Raw genomic sequence first — 19683 nt, forward strand, 5'->3', positions numbered from 1 at the left:
CTAGTTAAGGTTTGTTAAAGCAGCTAATTGGATAAATCATACATGTTAATACTAGCAGAATAATACATCTTTAAAATAGCAAGTGCGATTTGTTGACTTTTTAAATGATCTAGTACAGCTTGCTATACGTGTATAAACAAACTCGACTGTGCAGTGTGATCATTTGCTTAATATGCTATGTTTCAATAAAAAGGGGGAAATTTCTATATTCTAGGTATTTTATTTTACATCCTTGGATGTATGGGTAAAATATTCACCAGTTTTTCATATCTTGATGTTAATATTTATTACCTGATTTTTATTTCCACATGAAAAACTAGTGTCATACAAGTGACAACTATTTTAACAAAACTGGCAAAACTGCTTTCCTTGGTTCAAAAATGCCTAAAAATCTCACGTGAATTCCCCAAAGTTGGGTAAAAGAAACAGTATGTTGTGTAGACCACAAAACTATACTAGGAGTAGGGCTTTTAAATTAGGATTTTGCTGGAAATTATTTTTACAAATTCTAACCTTAAACAATACTTAATGATCAGTGAAAGAATAATAATCACCATGTTTTCTTTGATTCAAAAGCTACAGATATTAGTTCAAATGGCTCAGATGACCAAATGATAAAGCACTCATTCTTCTATTGCCAGTCTCTGAACAGTTTAATATATACATACATAAGATCATGAGCCCTATCATATGAACAAATGCTGGATATGAAATCAGCACACTGTGAGTGAAATTAACAAGTCAGATGTAGAATAAGCTGCAAACTTGATACTGATCAATTATGCCCCAAGCAGAGCAATCAAGGAGCGCTATCTTTGAAAGTAAGCCTGTTGACCTGAAAGAATGAGAAACACCACTCTGGGTGATTTTACTCCTTCTAATCTGTCTGATAACACTAACAAAATGTGTCAGCTGGAATGAGCCATGTAATATAAACACAGGGAATGAGAAGTGAGGCCCCACAAAGACAGACAGAAAAGGAGAGATGACAATCAAAAGAGTCACAGTGCTCAGAAAATCAAGGTGGGAAGGGCGGTCTTTCAAAGGGGCTCTCAGACTTTCTCCCCCTTTCATATAATGACAAAGTCTCTGCAAGATCAGAACACCAACTCGTTTAAAGAAAAGCATTTCATGGTGTTAATGCAGAGGGGAAATCCATACAGCCTTTCGCCATCTGGGGACCAACTCCTTTCCTTCAAAAGCACGTAATGGTGCTTGAGAAAATAACAGTGTGCTCCAGGACCCCGCAGGTGTAGCTTTTGAATCATTTTGACTGGGAGCCTCAGACCCTATGTGGTGGTAAAAGGGTTTGATCATAAACACTACTTTATATCTGGTACAGGACTAGTATGCAATGAAATGATAACATGTGCATGAGAAAGGTGGCTTATGAAATTGTTCAGTGTATATACTTCTTCCATAATGCCACCCGTGGCTACCAGGGTGTTTCTGTAGTAAACATTTTGGTATGAACCTAGTAGCATACGAATTCTTAGTAGCGCAAAATGGTTGGTTTGTGTATTGTGAGACTTTGAGCTTTACCTCTGTGACTCAACTTCTTCATCTACAAAATGAGGATAGTTAACAGTGGCTGCCTCATGGGTCATAAGTTTTAGGTGTAAGGATTAAACAAATGAATATATGTAAAGGGATTAAAACAGTGCTAGATTTATACCATTCCGTAGTTGTCAGCTATTCCAATGGCATTATTATCTTTACCATGCTTAACAGACTTATTTCTATATCATTTATCCAACTTGTCAATTTTCATATTTTTTATGAGCTTCCATCTCAACCATTTGGATATAACCTCCCTCCCAAATAGGAAATGGAAAAGTATGTTACAATACATGTGCATATTTAAAAATAAACAGATTAATTTTTAATTATACAGATGACATAGATTTTCTCTATTATATACAACTGAATATAGTACCCAGCATATCACTTCTTTTGAATAAAGTTGTTATACACCTGTATGATAATTCTCATGTACTAGACTTTTCTTTAACATTTTATTTTGAAATAACTGTACACTTAGAGAAGAGTTGCAAAGACAATATAGAGAGTTCCTGTATACCCTTATTTAACCATTGTGTAATTACCAAAACTAAAAAGTCCATCTTTGTATAATACAATACTATAATCTATAGACTTTATTTTGATTTCCCCAGTTTTTCCACGAATATCCTCTTTCTGTTCCAGGGTCTAGTCCTCGATGTTTCATTGAATTTAGTTGTCATGTCTTAGTCTCCTCCAATCTATGATAGTTCCTTGGTCTTTGTCTTTCACGATTTCAAAACTTTTGCAGTGTACGTGCTGCTTATTTTGTTTCTTTGATGTTTTCCCAGGATTAGACCGTGGTTATGGATTTTGGGAGAGGATACCACAGAGGGGAAGTGCCCTTTTCATCTTACCACATCAGGGGATACATGATATCAGTGTGCCTTATTACGAGTGCTGTAAACACTGTTCACCTGCAAGGCAGTGTCTATCAAGTTTCCTCACCATAAAATTATTTTTTACCTTTCCAGATACCCTGGTTGTTAGAAGTGAGTCACTATGTCCAGGGCATACTCTAGGGCAAGGGAATTGGCTTTGCCTCCTACTGGAGGGAAGAGTATCAAAGAATTTGTGTATCTATGTTAAAACTGTTGCAGGAGAATGGGGCACAAGAGGATGGTCATGTCCCAGGTCTCCGGTGAGTCCCTGGGACAGGCCGCCAAGTAATGGTCCTTGCCTTTGTGCAGGAACGAATTCAAGAGTGTGCCGTAGAAAATGAAAGCAGGTTTATTTAGAGATACGCATTCCATAGGCAGAAATGGGGTTGTCTCAGAAAGTGAGAGCAGCCCCCAAATAAGGGGTGGTTAGTTTTTATGGGCTGGGTGATTTCATAGGCTGACAAGTGGGAGAATTATTCCAAATACTTTGGGGAAGTGTCAGGGATTTCCAGGAATCGGGCCACCCTCCACTTTTTGACCTTTTCTGGTCAGCCTCCAAGGCTGTTCCAACTGTCATGGCACCTCTGGGCATGTCATTTAGCATATGCTAATGTATCACAATAAATGTATAATGAGGCTCAATGTCTACGGAAAGTTGAATCTTCTGCCATCTTGGGCCTAATGGTTTCTAACTAGTTTTCATCCTATCCTGTTTTTCTCAACAGCTATGTCATGCTTTAATGGTTGTGCCCTGCCTTGTTCCCTCCTGTCTCAAAACCACCACAGTAATTAATAAATACTTCGGGAGAGATATTTCAAGGCTATACAAATAACCTGTGTCTGTAATTTAGGTGTTTTTCAAAAGCCATTTTTACATCTATCATTTTCTTTGACCTTCACAAGAATTCCTTACCTTATGAAGAGATAAGCTGAGCCTGAAAAAGATGGACTCGGTTCACTATAAGGAAAGGGTAAAATAAATTCCCAAGTTCTTGATAAGACTGTAAATCTACACGGCAGTGCTAATTCTGTTGCTCAGTATCAGCACTGGAAGATTTCACTGTGCAAACAGCAAATGGGGGCAAAAGTAGGCATGCGCACTCACTGGGATTAACTCCCTTTACTGCATACTAAATAAATTTGAATAATAGAAAGTAAAGCAGGGCAGAAATAGAGACACAAATGTAGAGAACAAACATATGGACACCAAGGGGAGGAAACTGGAGGGGATGGTGGTGGTGGTGGCGGCATGAATTGGGAGATTGGGATTGACATGTATACACTAATATGTACAAAGTGGATAACTAATAAGAACCTGCTGTATAAAAAAATAAATAAAATTCAAATATTCAAAAAAAAAAAAAGAAAGTAAAGAAGAGGGCTGGGCTGGAGACAATTAAATGTTTGATACCAGAGCTTTGTGTACACCAGATCGCCATTCGCCTTCTAAATTGAAAGCAGTGCTTACTGACCTAAGGACGTCTACTGGATTCTCTTTGGCAATAAACGAGACTCTGAACAGCCTAATCAGTTCTTCATAGATATCTGAATCCCAATGGGGGATATAGTTTAGACTGAATCCTAAGATAGAGTTTTATACAAACCTGTTTTCTAACTATTGAATCAAACTTCATCCGTTCTTTCCTAACAATTTTAGAAAATATCTTTAGTTAATACCGTTCATACCTGAAAGTTTGTAACGTTGAAATTCTAAACAAAAAAGAAAGCCTAGATAGAATACAACTTTTAGGTAATATTTATAAAGCACTTTTACATATATTTCCTCATTGCATCCTTCCAACCATCTTGAGATCAACAGAAAAAAATGACCTTATTTCCATTTTCCAGATGATACTTCTAAGGTTTTAAGTCAGTTTCTGGTAGCACAAGGACTTGAAACTAGATAGAACTGTATTATGCTGTAATTCTACATTTGCTCTACACGGATGGGTATTCACTCTTTTTATTTATATCTGAATTTGCCTGAGCATACCTGGATGTATCAGATCATTTCTCTTAGAAAAAATGCATTCTTGGATTCTATGTCAGAGCTAGTGAAAATCTTTTAAATCACATTTTTTTCAAATCATAGAACATACGTTCATCCGATTAAAACAGAAAATAGACAAAATTAAAAAGAAGAAAGGAAAAAGAATACCCAGTGATAACTATGCTTGTTATTTGTTATATTACCTCCTAGTAATATTTACATAGTTAAGACCATACCGTGTCTATAATCACAAATTCACTTGAAACGTATATACTTTTTCCTAATAAAGGCTCTTCCTGGACATTTGTTAGTGTTTACCACTAATAAGAATAGCAAAAAGCTATATGATGCTTATGTGCCAGTCACTGTTCTAAGTGCTTCCCATATATGAACGTATGTAGTCTTTATCTTAGCCCTGTGAGCTAGGTATTATTATCTCCATTTTAAAGAACAGAAAACTGACTTCATGGCTCTATAATAGAACACGATCTGGAAATACCATAATTTAGTTAGCTTTCCCACTATTCTCTGATGTTCAGGTTGTTCACAATTTATAAAACATAGTTAATGTTAAGTTCTGACCCTGCATGTACTATTAACATAAATGTATGCTGCTTTCGCTGAAACTGTGGATTAAGTAAACTAAGAAGTGAAACATACTCTTTTTATTAGATACTTCTGAGTGAGTGGTACCAAAATAAAAGGTAATAAAAAGCAAGGCATCCTTTATATTTTCAAATATCTTGGCTTGCCTAAAACACTGATTGTAAGTCTCATGGCCAGAAACCCACTGAATCACATTTTTGCCTGAAAAACAGTCATTATTGGTGATATCACCTTCCCTCCATGATCAAAACATCTGGTGGTATGGTTTAGGTAAAGGAAATTGTGACATGGCAAAGCAAAATTACTCATGTATCATCAGTTAAAAAAAAAGCCAGCTGGATCAGAAAAATCACCTATCTTAAAACTAAATAAAACTTTCTAAAGTCCTTCAGAAATGTTTCTCTCAACTACAGTGGGAGGACCTAAGTCCATATACTAACAATACTGAATGTAAGCTAAGGCCCAGTGAATGGGCACGCTTGCCTTGCTACTGCCAGTCTGGAATTGTTTATAGGGATAAGGCAGTTGTCCTATTTTGTCATAAACACAGATTGTTTTCTCACTTCAGATACAGAGAGAACATTTCTTTTTAACTGAAAAGTTTCCCTTCAAAGCAAGTTTCCGTCATTCAAAAAGATATCTGGTGCTGAAATGCCCTTTACCTGCTTTATTTACATGAGAAACATGGCAGAAAGAGTCTTGCTCTCCACCATCTAATTTCTCTAAGCTACAGCCATTGATTCTTTGTAAGTTTATTTATTCAAAACAACAGCACAAACAATTCTTTTTTCTTGGGTCAGCAGCTTACTGAATGAACATCAATCATCAAAGGAGACGGGGCTGAAAGGAAGATGGAAGCCCATTTTCTCAGAGATTGATTTTTTAAAGCCAAAACACACAGGCATAAGCAGGACGCTATTTACCATCAAAAAGGTTCAACTTGAAAGTCACAGCTAAAAACCAGGCACTTGCAGGACTGCCCAGTTTCCTTGAAATCTTAAAGAATTTTTTTAAGTCACATATTTCTTTTATGATGGCCTGTGAGAGTTTGATTACTTCACTATACAGAACCTACCTGAATAGCTTAAAACGAGTGGAGGGGAGGTTCCAAAGGAGAGAGAAGTGGATCAATGTTGGTGTTTATTATAATGATTTTCTAATGGTTTTCTCTACTCTCTTTACTTATGTTGATGTATTTAGAGTGGGGAAAGTTCATCAAAGACCTCTTTGATTAGAAGCTTAAATGTATTTAAATAACTATCTTTTGCATGTTTTAGAGGTGATTTGCTCCATAGGTCCTAGCAAAATTATTCTTTGAAAACCCTGATTTGCTTCTTGCTAGGAATTCTGCTCAATTATTTTTCCTTGCAAGGTGGAGGTAGAGAGTTCTTGCCTCAAAATGAAGTCAGAAGGGTCAGTATTCCTGAGACTAAGAACTGCAAAAAGTAATTGTTTTATATCCATTTTACACCCAGTCGTGTCAGAGGAATGTGTTTCCTTCCTATAGCTTTTCTGGAGGTTTATGTAAGGTAAGGAATGCATTAGACCAAGCATGTATAAACTATTGGCCTCCTATTTCAGTAGAATGTGCTATATACTCTTTATTTTAGATATTTTTAAACATTTGCCATACTGTTAAATCAATTTTAGGAGAAAATGTGAGGTTCTCAGTCCAGGATACAAGCAAATAAAGATGAAAGAAAAATCTCATATGCCTGGGTTGGCTGGCTGAAAGGACCCTGTGTTATCACTATTTTCTCTCAAACTGAGACAAAATTTATTTCAGTTAAGAATTTGATATCAAAGCTATCAATCACCCTCTCGTCTGAGAATGAAGTGGGAACATCCATTTGCTCTCCAGATGTAAAACAAAGATTTTTAGCCTCTAATTCACAGGGATTACACTTCGAAATAAAGGTCACTCCTTGGAAGGGAGAAAATTCATTCATTCATTCATTAAATCAATATGAAGGACTTTTACCTAATTTTTTAAAAACCCCACTACTTAACAATGAGATACGATTTGTTAACCATTCTAAACTTTCTGTTCACTCCCACACTTAGATCATAGACAAATTAGCAAACTAATGTTGTAAGGCATATATTATCATCTACAGCCATTTTGAGTAGTCTTTTAGCATCAACATTCTACAGGATGTTCTGCACTGAGAAAATGAAACATGTAGAAGAAAATAAAGGCCTGCCACAAAGAACGACTGGCAATTTCAACTGCTTATAAAGCATTATAGTTAATATAATGTCTATATCCTGTGAGGATTAGTGCAACTCAGGTGAAGCTAAAAACACTCCTCAGGGCCAGCTCTGGGGCATGCATGATATAGCAGCCTCAGTAGGAGCGCTGGGAACATCAGGCCGAAGGCTCTGCTCTGAGTGGCTGTGTGGTGGCCATCTGCAGTGAGAAAAAAGCTCAGAGGCCTCAGAGATGGGGAGAGGGATATATTAGACCACAATCAGCTATGAGAAGCAGAACTTAAAGACAACACTGTTTGTGAAAATGCTTTGAGACTGTGTAAAAGCATGATTGGGAACAAGGGTGGCAAAAGGAACAAAAAGGCTTTGTAAAATTCTAAAAACAAAATGTTCTAAGTGGTGTATTCACATGCAGTATGATGGTCCATCTCCGAAAGAACAATTTATGGGAGAGAAGCAACAGACTTCCAGGGACAGTAGGTGAAAACATGTCCTGCTTGTCCAAGGTTAAGGGCATTGAAAAAAAAAAATACTCCAAGGCAAGGGCCTATGTTATTAACATGTAATAGATAAGAGGTATTTTAAACCAAAGTCCTGAGATTAGTTTGAACATATAAAGAATAACCAGAACAATATAAAAATGGATATCCAAGTGAAAGAAGTAACTTCAGATCAACCAAGCAGGAAGAGTGGGTAGAAGTTATCAAGAGCTGGTTTGGTGACACAATGTGAAAACTTTAAAGGGGAAAAAAACAAAAGGAGGATGAGATCAGGTGTGGGATGAAATTTATGACCTCCCCCCCACCAAAATTCTTTTTCAAAATAAACATAACCTTGAGAAATCAGTCACTTTAATAAAGGGGTCAGCATGAGGGAAACAGTTGGGAGTAAACTGCATTAAATTATTTCCCTGTGAGTGAACACACAGAGTAATAAGCTGTGAAGAGCGTAATTCTGTACTTACATTGTGTTTTGCAAGCAAAGTGGGAAATTGAGAATTACTGAACCTTGCTTAAGTTCTTATCCGAATGAGTGTTTCACTTAGTTAACTAAGATTCCATCTAGTTTTAGAACTGGAGTTAGTATGTGGAATAAAGTTGCCCATCTATGGTGCTACAAAATGGCCCAGCAAATCTGTTATACATGGGATTAAATCTAACCAAAGAAGCCTATTTGTATTTATACAGCAATATTATTTAGGTAAGATCTGTTAGGTTCCTCCACGTATACATAACGGCTTTAGTGAGATATAATTTCCACACCATTAAGTTCACCCTTATTTTGAGGTTATTCTTAACTTGAACAAAACAGGAGAAAACAGAGCCTTATTAAAACAGTCAATAAAAGTTTAAGAGTACAATTATAGTGATGCATTTTAAGCCCAGTATACTGTTGAACACATAATAGGACATTAAATAAACATTCTAATTCACTGAGTGATGAAGGCTCTCTAAAAAGTAACTACCAGTGAAAGAAACAAACAAAATACACAAAATCTTTAAGTTAAAACTAACAAGAAAAAAAAAACACCCCAAAGCATTCTATTTTGATGCTATTCAGCAGAAAGGGAAGGATTTAAGAGTGATTGTTTCCTTGGGTGGCTTTGGAGTGGGAAAAATGGAACAGAGCTTTCATTTATCTTTGTAACCATCAAGGTGCTTAGCACAGTTTTTTGCACACAGTGATGACTTAAATATTTGCTAAATTAAACTGAAGAATGAAGGAAGCTGGAATATAGAAAAAAAGCAAAAGCCAAAGTAAAAAGCCAGAAAAAAGCAAACTTTCACACACAAGCCTGTAATCCCAAATTGAAGCTCTGGAATTTCATTCTTATGGTTGATAACTTGGACGACAGTCTTTTTTTTTTTTTTTTTTTTAATTGCATGCAATACATTTGACATCCGAAAATTTCTACTACATACCCCTTGTGGGGAGGTCAGGATGGAGCTGACAAAGATGAGAAGTGTCTACTGATGAAATCATGGAACAAATCTAGCCCAGTAAATCATCTGGATAGGGTAGTCTGATCCATGGATTTGGTAGCAGGCTTGTGCAATGACAAAGACATGGGGATTGGTCATCTGTTCCCATAAACAGCAACACATCTTAACCGTAACAAAGATGTCAATAAGAATCTTGTAATTCTTTTCTCTAGAACTTAAACATGAGGAATAAGGGAAACACTAAGAATTACCAAACTAATTAGTTTTGTGTTATGCATAGGAAATAAGGAGTTCAAATAAAACAGAATAATATTCTATAAGGATAAGACAAATATTATCAATATGAAGAAGAATTACCATCAAACAAAAGGAGGCAAGAACGCCAAACCTTGGAGATTGAGCACTTCGATCTCACTCCCTCTGTCTCTGTTTCTCTCTCTCTCACACACACAGACACACACGTTTACTATATTTTTGTACCCCCAAATGACAACTGTATAAGAATTTTCAAAAAGCTTTCTATAATTATGCATAAGAACTTCTGACTGCAAATAAAAAGTCTTAATCATAGACAATCTTTTCACGAGTGAAAATTATCAGGAAAACAGGAAAGTAAATAGTTCAAGGGCATACATGCTTGGGTAGCAGATAGATATTTAACACCCTGTAAATTACTATATTTACTTAATAAAATAAATGTAAGGCAACCTTGGGGGAAAAAGGAGAAGGTGATAAGTTAATAAATGCCTTATGGGAAATTAATGAACCACAGAAAGCACAGTACCCTCCCCTTCACTTTGTCTAGATCACATCCCATCACGAATGCTGTATTCAGTCCTGTTCCTACACATGAAGAGGGACAATACTTTACTGAAAAAGAACCAAAGAAGGGCAATCCAACTACGCAAAAGAAAGAAATGTAAAAATTAGGACTATTTAGCCTGGACATTATGCTAATGTAACATATATTTAATGGCTGCCACAAAAGGATTAGATCTATTCTATGGTGCTCTCCAAAATATGTATAACTAGATCTTCCACTTCTTTAAAAAATAAACTTCTGAGCACATTCTAAATGTAATGTACTATGCTGTGCTAGGTGAGGCAGAAGATACAAAGGTGATCAGACAAGAACCCTGCTCTTAAAGAACATACAGTCTAGAAAGTAAATTAAGATACAAAGTTACAGTATGAGTATCATCTTGTATCTGAAACAGTGCCTGGTGTATAATGGGCACTCAGTAAAAATTTTTTTGAATGAATGAATTGCAACTCTCATCCCACTGATCTTGTGACCCTCTGCTTGACTTGAGTTGCATTAGCAGATCTGACTCATGTGCTTCGACAAAGCTGCAGGCTCATGGAGTAGGCAACCTTCCCAATGTCACTATTCTTTACACATGAGACAAGTATAGATAATGCACAAGGCAGAAACTCTCAACTGCCAGAGAAGAGAACCAAATAGTGCTATGTGAATTTAGAGGTTGAAATTAGAAGTAAAAATTACAAGGAGGCAGATTTCATCTCCATCTAATAATTGAAACTGTCCAAAAAAGGAACAAGTATTGAACTCTGGGCTTCCCAAATCAAAATTGTGCCTTCTGAAGGCTCTCATCAGAGGGTTATTTTACACTGTTCCCCACTCCTACCCTGTTATCTGAAAACACAGTCCAGGGCTATTTATCTTAGCAGGGCCATCAGGAATACAGTCTGCTCTAAATCAAATAGTCTACAAAGTAGGATGATTTATTCACACTGGAAGTAGACAACTAGTAGATTAGCCCTCAGAATCTTTCAGAATAAAGTCAACTCTCCCCTGATCGAGAACCACAGGCTTACACACAGCCTATAGTGTATTTCCATAATACACTGCCTGGTTATTATGGGTTACCTGGGGTTTTCTAAGGTGGTTTAACCTATCCTTAAGTAGAACTATGAAGACAAAAAGCCTTCATAGATTGATATGCTATTACATACAGGTACAAATATACCATTCTAGTTGATGCTAAATAAATTTTTATCTAAAGAAGCAACATTGGATCATAGAGACAGATCAGTATGAACTCTCTTGAATATCATATGATAAACAATAAATTTATGACTTTAGCAAATGACTTGGGATGAAATGAGAAAATCCTTTAATATTTATTTTTGTAAAAAAGGTAAGCTTGCAGTTGATTCCTCCACTTGGTGTTGACTCTGCTTATCATTTGCTAGTAGCAAAACACAATCACCAAATCACTTGTCTATGACTCTATTACCATAAAGATACACCTAAGCATATCCCTCTACCATCCATTTATTTCTTAATAAATACTCAATAAAATAAAATTTAATTATATTGACTTTTAAAGGTTGAAAAATAAAAATGCAATATAAACAACACTAAGTATTTCGTGTTTATTGAGTTGTATGTACTCTACTTTGCAATACCTCACTTTATTCAGCACTCTTCTTTTAAAGACGTTAAAAGTTTTAAGTAATTTACTTTCAAGAAAAATCCCTAGCAATGTATCATGAGGTAAACTGGCATGACCACAGGGAATCAAAATGGAGGCACACTCAAACCAGTAGTGAGTGACTGGAGCTAACAGTTCAACAGGAGCCTTGATTGTGTAAACATTTTTGGGAACTTACAGTTTAAAGCAGAATTATCAAGCTGGCAACCTATGAACCCAAACCAGAGTGTTGACCTATTTGGTATGAGACTACAGTATTTAACTTTAAAAAATTAGATGACAATTGAATATATGAGGATTTCACATGAAAATCAAACATTAGCTGGACCTGAGTACAGGCTGGCCCCTTAAGATGGAACAAGGGTCCTCCAGTGTGCCTAAGTCATTCATTTATCAATCAAGCTCCCACCGGCGTGTAAATTTGCAACCCTTTACTTCAAGGAACAAATGTCTAAAGAAGGAAATAAAATACAAAAATAACCTGAATAATCTTGGAATATATGTATGAATGAATGTGTATTTGAATGTGTATTTAACACAGTTTTGAGTATTCATGAGTTAACTCTTTCTGGACTTCAACCGTGAAATAGAATAGCTCTACTGACCAATGACCATGTTGAGGGTCTGCCTTGCAGATATTTCACTTATGAATAACTGACAGGGTCATCTTAAAAACCTCCAAATTAATCATAAATTGATAATGAAGGAATTGTGAAACAATGTCCCCCGTCCCCACCCTCCCCTCAAAGTCCAAGAGTTTTCCATGGATGAAGCTGGAGGAAAACACTAACCTAACATTTATTTAGCCCAAGAAATCAGGTGTTATATACTTTTAAGAACAGTTTCTTACTTGAATTGCTAATTTGGAGTTGATATCTTCTAAAATGTTGCTAATATGACTGAGTCTTTTCCCTCTCCCAGTCTCATTACACTCAGATGCCAGTACTGAGCATAATGTTAGGCACCGTAATTCCGCCTTTATTAGAGTCACGTGTATAAATGGCACGCCAGTGAGCATGGTGAATTTTGATCATTATTTCTCCACTCAAGTTTTGTTCATCTTCCTGCTGAAAGAATGATCATTGAGTTTTACCACAAGCCCAAGGGACCCATTATTTATTATTTTACTTTTTATGGTGTGGAGTAAATAAATAGCATTAAAGCACTAAATTCATTCACAGAGATGAACTGTATTCATAAACTGGAGAAATTCTTTAAATCAAGCCTTGGCTGCTAATAGGCTCTTCATGAAAATGCAGAAAACATTCATTGTAATATGGCAGCAATAAACGGAGGCAGCTGGGTTAACAAACAAATATTAGAAGGCAAACATTTTAGGCGAGGCGCATCAATGGCATATAACCGAATCATGAGGTTAAATACACAAACCTCACTTAATAATCTGTCATTTTCATGTAACTGGATTGTAAAAATTCATACCGTCATGTAATTAGCATAATAGAAGAATTCAAAATAAACTAAATGTATGAATGTGTGAAGATTTCAGCAACCCTGACCCCTCCTAAGATGTCCCTTAATTACCGTACATTTTGTCTTATTCGGCTTGTCTTCTATTAAAAGCCCATTCGGCAGGGAATGTGTGTGCATTTGTCTTTTGTAGTATATATAATCCACTCTCATTTCCATCTCTGATTTCTAGGGTCTCATGCAATTGCTGTAAAAGATTTTCTAGCCACCGATCCTTTGGGATTTTCTTTCCCCATCCCTCATGTGACTTAATCATTTAAGGCAAGCTACGACTCTGCATTTTTCCCTTGGCAGATTTAAACTCAGAGCTTGAGAGTGACACAAATTCCTTGCCCCCACTGGACTTCACTATAGAGGGTCGGTGTGGGTCTCAAGATTCTGGCCCCTTACTACCCTAGCATCTGTTCCTCCTTATACAATGCTGCACCAACACAAATACAGCGTGGCTGTATTTTAACAATAGGAATGATAATGAATTTTCTGTGCCAATTATAACATTCATTCAGTATTATAAGGTGGTAAAGTATAGATATAAAGAAAAAAGAAAATGAGTATTAACAACAAAGTATCATAATAAGTATTTAAAATCATACTGAAGAGGATTACCATAGAAACTATAATCAACATATAAAAGGTGGCAAGGAGAAAGGCATGCCTGTTGTCTCTTTGTTTTTTTGAGATTTCTAAGCAAATCAGAGATGATGGGAAGCAGTATAACACACACAGAATGGAAGAGAAGGCAGAGCCAGGTGTACAGAATAGAGTCAGAGGTCAGAACACAGGGGAGAACTTCCAAATGGAGGCATATTAGGGTACAGCAAGACAAAGCAATGATGTGTGTGGCTAGCCAGACCAAGTAACAATCTGAGTCAGGGCACAGGAACAATGAATGGAACTTTTCAAAATAAAGGAATAAATGGAGAAAAGACCAAGGAAAAAACATACACAAGAGAAAAGGCAGGAGAGACAAAGTCAATTGTCAATAGTCAGAGTCTACAAGAACTAAAAGGGAAACTGAGAAAAGAAAAAAAAATTATATGGAAGTATCACAAGAGTCAATTTAATAAGCCGTATCAATGTTTCAGGGATTTGGGGTAAAATCATCTGCTTCTTTCCAGCCATACCCAGTAACTTCTTCATTTGACCCTAAAAGTTGGTACAAACCAAGTGTACACAAAGCTAGAGAGAAAGTCTAGGGCCAGATATTTGGTTCTTTCATGTCAACTGCTAAGATAAGAGGTGCTGACGCTGTCTCTATCCCAGCTTCTCCAAAATCATGTCCTGTTAAAACTAGGGAGAGTGAGATGGTGGAGAGTACTAGTGAGAAAGAAGTAATGAGCAGTTTGGGATTTCCAAAAGGTAACAGTTCTAAGATTTCAGTGCGCTGACATTAAATTAGGGAGCATATCTCCTGCAAATAAGTTTGTAAAAGCTGACTGAGTGATCCATCCATCTGTTCAACCTTCTTCATTTTGGAATTATAAGGCAATAACAACATGCTAGGCTTGGAGATAAGGACTTGTCTCTCTAAAGACTGCGTAAGTGATTCACTATGATTGAGGGTGATGGACAGCTCAGCAGCATTTGACCCAGTGGCTCACTCTCCTCAAAACACTTTCTTCACTTGGTTTCCTGGAAACCACTTTCTCTTCGCCTTTTGCTTCCTTACCATCTGTTCCGTTTTGAACTTCCTTTGTTGGTAGCTCTATATCTACCTAACCTCTCTGCACTGTAGGTCTTGATCCTCTGACATCTTTTCTTCTTTACCTATGCTCCCTCCAAGCAGATCTTATCCAGTCCCATGGCCTTACGCAGCACTGAAATGCTGATGACTCAAATTTCTATTTACTGTCTTGCATGCTGACCAACACAGTAGCCTGAACCACCTGTGGCAGTTCAAATTGTAATTTAAATTCATTAAAATTAAGTAAAATAATAAATCAGTTCCTCAGTTGCACTATAGCCACATTTTAAGTGCTCAGTAGGCACCCATGGCTAGTGGCTACCATATTGGAGAGTGAAGTTATAAAACATTTCTATCATAACAGAAAGTCCTATTGGACAATGCTGGTCTAGTTCTCACTTTTAGACTTTCCAGTCATGTATTCAACTAATTACTCAACGCATTCACTTGGCTATCGGACATCTCAAATTTAGCATTTCCAAAACTGAACGCGATCTTACCCTCCAACTAGCTCTTCCAACAGTCTTCACTCTCTTTGGAAAGCACATCTTCTTCCTTCTTGTTGCTTAGGCCCAAAATCTTTGAGATACGCTCGACTCCTCTTTTCTTTCATACCCATATTCAACCCATTGGCAAATCTTCATAAGACATCCAGAATATAACCACCTCTCAACTCCACAGCTGTCAGCCTAGTTCATTCAGATCATCACCTCTCAGCTGAATGATTGCAATGGCTTTCTACTCTCTGCTACTGCTTTTGCCCCCTACAGATATTCTTCATAATGGCAGACAAAGCAGTACTTGTAGAGAAGTTAAAGGAGATCATGACATTCATCTACTCAAAACTCTGCAACAGCTTTCCACCTCACTCAGGATAAAATCCAAAGTCCTGTCCGTCATCCACAAGGCCTGAAGTAATTTTGTCGCCAGCGTCTCTCTGCCCTCTACTCTGGTCTCAGGGTTTTTGCGCTTACACTCCTTCCTTTGCCTAGAATGCTTTTCTCCCAGATATCTCATGGTTTGTTGCTGAATTTCATTCTAGTCTTTGCTTGGACATGTTCTCTGAGCACCCAATGGAAAACAGCATGCTATTTTACTCTTTCTTACCCTACTTTGCTTCACAATACTTACCACATCTGGGGTATTTTATACTGGTTTATTGTCTGACTTCTTGCATTAGAATACAAGCTCCATGAGAGCAGGGACTTTCTTTTTTCCATTGCTTGGCAAATAATAGGAGCTAAACAAATATTTGTAAAATAAAAACAAAAAATTCTATCATTGTGATAAATGCCCTAACAGAGGAATGTAGAAAAAGAATGTTCTCCAGATCCATCAACTCAGTCTACCAGTTGGGATGACCTAAATCCGGCAAATACTATTCACAAACAGAAAGACTCAGGTACAAACATTCAAGAGAGTGTCCCACTAATAACAAGTTACATGTGAGGAAGAAGAGACACTTAGGGAATCAAGAAATGAAAGAAGAGGGCTTCCCTGGTGGCGCAGTGGTTGAGAGTCCGCCTGCCGATGCAGGGGACGTGGGTTCATGCCCCGGTCCAGGAAGATCCCACATGCCGCAGAGCGGCTGGGCCCGTGAGCCATGGCCGCTGAGCCTGCGCGTCCGGAGCCTGTGCTCCGCAACGGGAGAGGCCACAACGGTGAGAGGCCCGCCTACCGCAAAAAAAAAAAAAAAAAAAAAAAAAAAAAGAAATGAAAGAAGAAAATTCCAGGGGCTCCTGTTCCTGACAGAGGCAAAGCGGTCTTGCAAGCTGGGTGGCTCAACAAATACCCTCCAGCCAGACTGTGCTGTGGTTTCCCTGTCTGCTTGTTAGCAACAGGCCAAGAGCACAGAGTCAGAAATGGAATCAAACTAAAACAATCCAAACATTTGCTGGGCAGCTAGTAAATGCCAGGACCTTTCCCATATATCATTTTAAGTTGACACTTAGAATAACAGTGCCAGCTCGTTGTTATTTGCTCCATTTTACAGGTGAGGAAACAAGTGGAGGTAATTAAAGAATTTGCCCGAAGTCACAAAGCTCGCCAGGTGAGAATTTTAACCTAAATGTGACTCCAAAGACTCTGAAAACTGTGGTAAAGTAATACATCTACTGAGGGCAGAGTTCCAAGTAACAAGCTAGGAACCCACCTTTGAACCAGATGCTAAACACAAACAAGCATCCACTCAAATCAGTTCTCTGCAATTTTAATGCTCATCACTAAAACCGATCTGAACTGTACTACCACAAGCTGAGATAACTAATCTCCAGGAAGTTACCAAAATTCCATCAGAAACCTCAGTCTTAAAAATAAAATGAGCTTTCTAACTACTCCCCTCCCCCAATCTCATAGCTACAAAGTCAAATTAGGTAGAACCCAAAACCCATATAAAAATAAAATGTTTCCATAAACAAACATAATAAGAAAAAGGACATTCTTCAAAGTCCTTTTGGGTGTTCCTCAGAAATGAGAATCTTCTCTCTAGACCTTCAAAAAGCTTCAGTGAATCAAGGCACTCTCATGGCATTCTTCTCAGACTCCTCTGAAGAATTTTATCTTGTGTCAGTCCCGCTATCCTCCTTCTCTTTTCAACCATCCTCTTTACCTCAAACATACACAATTACATTTTACTGGAAATTTCTCTCTTTTAAAAATAAAAACTTAGAAGATTCAGGGTAAAGGAACATACTTGCTTGTGTGTTAAACACAGGCCAATCAGTGAACATGGTTCTTCATTTGGTGTGCTGTTTGAATGTTTCCCAAAATCCAGTTTTCCACATTAAATTGTCCAGGATTTGTGTCTATATAACAAATTCTTTTTTTATGATTTTTTAAAATTTATTTATTTATTACTTATTTTTGGCTGCATTGGGTTTTGTTTTTTTTGGTGTTTTTTTTGCGGTACGCGGGCCTCTCACTGTTGTGGCCTCTCCCGTTGCGGAGCACAGGCTCCGGACGCGCAGGCTCAGCGGCCATGGCTCACGGGCCCAGCCACTCCGCAGCATGTGGGATCTTCCCGGACCGGGGCACGAACCCATGTCCCCTGCATCAGCAGGCGGACTCTCAACCACTGCGCCACCAGGGAAGCCCTGCATTGGGTCTTCATTGCTGCGTGGGAGCTTTCTCTAGTTGCGGCGAGAGGCGGGTACTCTTCGTTGTGGTGCGTGGGCTTCTCATTGCGGTGGCTTCTCTTGTTGCGGAGCACGGGCTCTAGGCGCACGGGCTTCAGTAGTTGTGGCGCACGGGCTTCAGTAGTTGTGGCGCACGGGCTCTAGAGCGCAGGCTCAGTAGTTGTGGTGCAGGGGCTTAGTTGCTCCGCGGCATGTGGGATCTTCCCAGACCAGGGCTTCAACCCGTGTCCCCTGCACTGGCAGGCAGGTTCTTAACCACTGCACCACCAGGGAAGCCCTCTATCACAAATTCTGATTCATCACAACAGCACTGAGGGCTTCCCTTCAACCCTCCGCCCCCACATGCACACAGGTGCCCAAGCTGTTTGTCTCTCTACACCCCACATTATCCTCTCTCCCCACCTCAACACCAGCCTCCCCGGCACCGTGATGTGGGAATCCAGCCGCGTATTCAGGAAGCTTTGTTACTGACACACCCCAGCTGGGGTGCCACAGAAGCACCTGTTCCACACCCACTGCTGGAAACATCCTGTTGCACCTCCTTGCACCACTGCAGACTCTGTAACCCCAGAGGCAAGTCGAGTTTGATCCCCACCTCTTCCCTCCAGTCACGGCCTCCTTGAGTAAGGGGGGAATCTGTTTTGACCCATGGTAGTGCCAATGTGAAAGAGAAAGATAAATGCCTTCTTACCCAAAGAAAGGGGGTTCACCCAACATGCCTTAATAACTAAGAAGGGCAAGAAGAGAGAGCAGCGTACAAAGAGAGGCAAAATGCAGAATGAACGATTCCTTTGTGCCTGTCAAGAAGGGGCCCACGTATTCCCTCCCAAGCCATAAAGGCATTTCTGAAATGCATTTATGATAAAAAGCAAGGCCTTCTTACAACTTATTTTCCATTCATACATTTAATGGGTTTCACTGCCCTCCCTATATTTACTGCACTTCCTCCGACATAAAAAACCACACACAGGGCTTCTGTAGTATATCAGATTCAATAGTGAGTCACTATAGCATGTATTTGTGGAGGAGGGAGGAGGCGCCTCACCAGTGCCTAAAACACAACATGGTTATTTAGGTAAAACACCCTAAACATGATGACGGAATAGGCAGCACATGAGATGACAAAACTATAAAGTAAAAGGGGAAAAGCTGACTGATTCAGGTATTTTGTGGGAAAACATTAAAAAAGGCCGTTGACTGTAAAGGCTATTTTTAGCATATTTAATGGCAAAGTCTAGTTAGGCAGGAGTTTGTACCAAATGCACTGGTTGTTGGAGTTCCAAGTGTTTGAAGTAGAAAACTTCTGATCAGGTATCATCGGAGGCACAGTGCGGCGTAATGGAAGAGCCAGGAGACTTGGGTTTTTTTTTCTTCCAGGCTCTGCTTTTCCCTAGTTCTATTATCCCAGGTCAGTCACAAAGCCTTTCTATACTAGCTTCAGTCTCCTCTCAAGTTGAATATAGGGGCTAGACTAGGTGACTGCTAATCTTTTAAGAGTCAATTTCCTGCATAAGAATACCTTCTACAGATCATGCATAAGTGTGAGCAGTGGGGAGGCAGTGTGCTCCTCTTTCATAGGCTGCTGTTCAATTTGGGGGAAAAAACAGCTTTAAAGAGTAACAGATTACAACCTCAACAGCTGTTCTGGGAAAGCGGGATTGCCTGCCCGTGCTCACTTCTATGGTGTTGTCTTGCAAGTGGACAGTGAAAAATGGCCGTGTCATTCG

The 19683-nt window shown here is 38.5% G+C and overlaps 1 protein-coding gene and 1 non-coding gene across 3 annotated transcripts in view; both read right to left on the reverse strand.

The window, feature by feature from the left end:
- EXOC4 (exocyst complex component 4) overlaps positions 1–19683 on the reverse strand; it is an 811980-nt gene that overhangs the window by 379877 nt on the left and 412420 nt on the right. The window lies entirely within an intron of this gene.
- On the reverse strand, positions 15503–15621 carry LOC117202329 (small nucleolar RNA SNORA17). The gene has a single exon (XR_004484607.1). It is a non-coding gene; the product is annotated as a small nucleolar RNA SNORA17 (small nucleolar RNA).

This window comes from Orcinus orca, chromosome 9 (assembly GCF_937001465.1).
Source record: "Orcinus orca chromosome 9, mOrcOrc1.1, whole genome shotgun sequence".
NCBI classification, from domain to species: Eukaryota; Metazoa; Chordata; class Mammalia; order Artiodactyla; family Delphinidae; genus Orcinus; species Orcinus orca.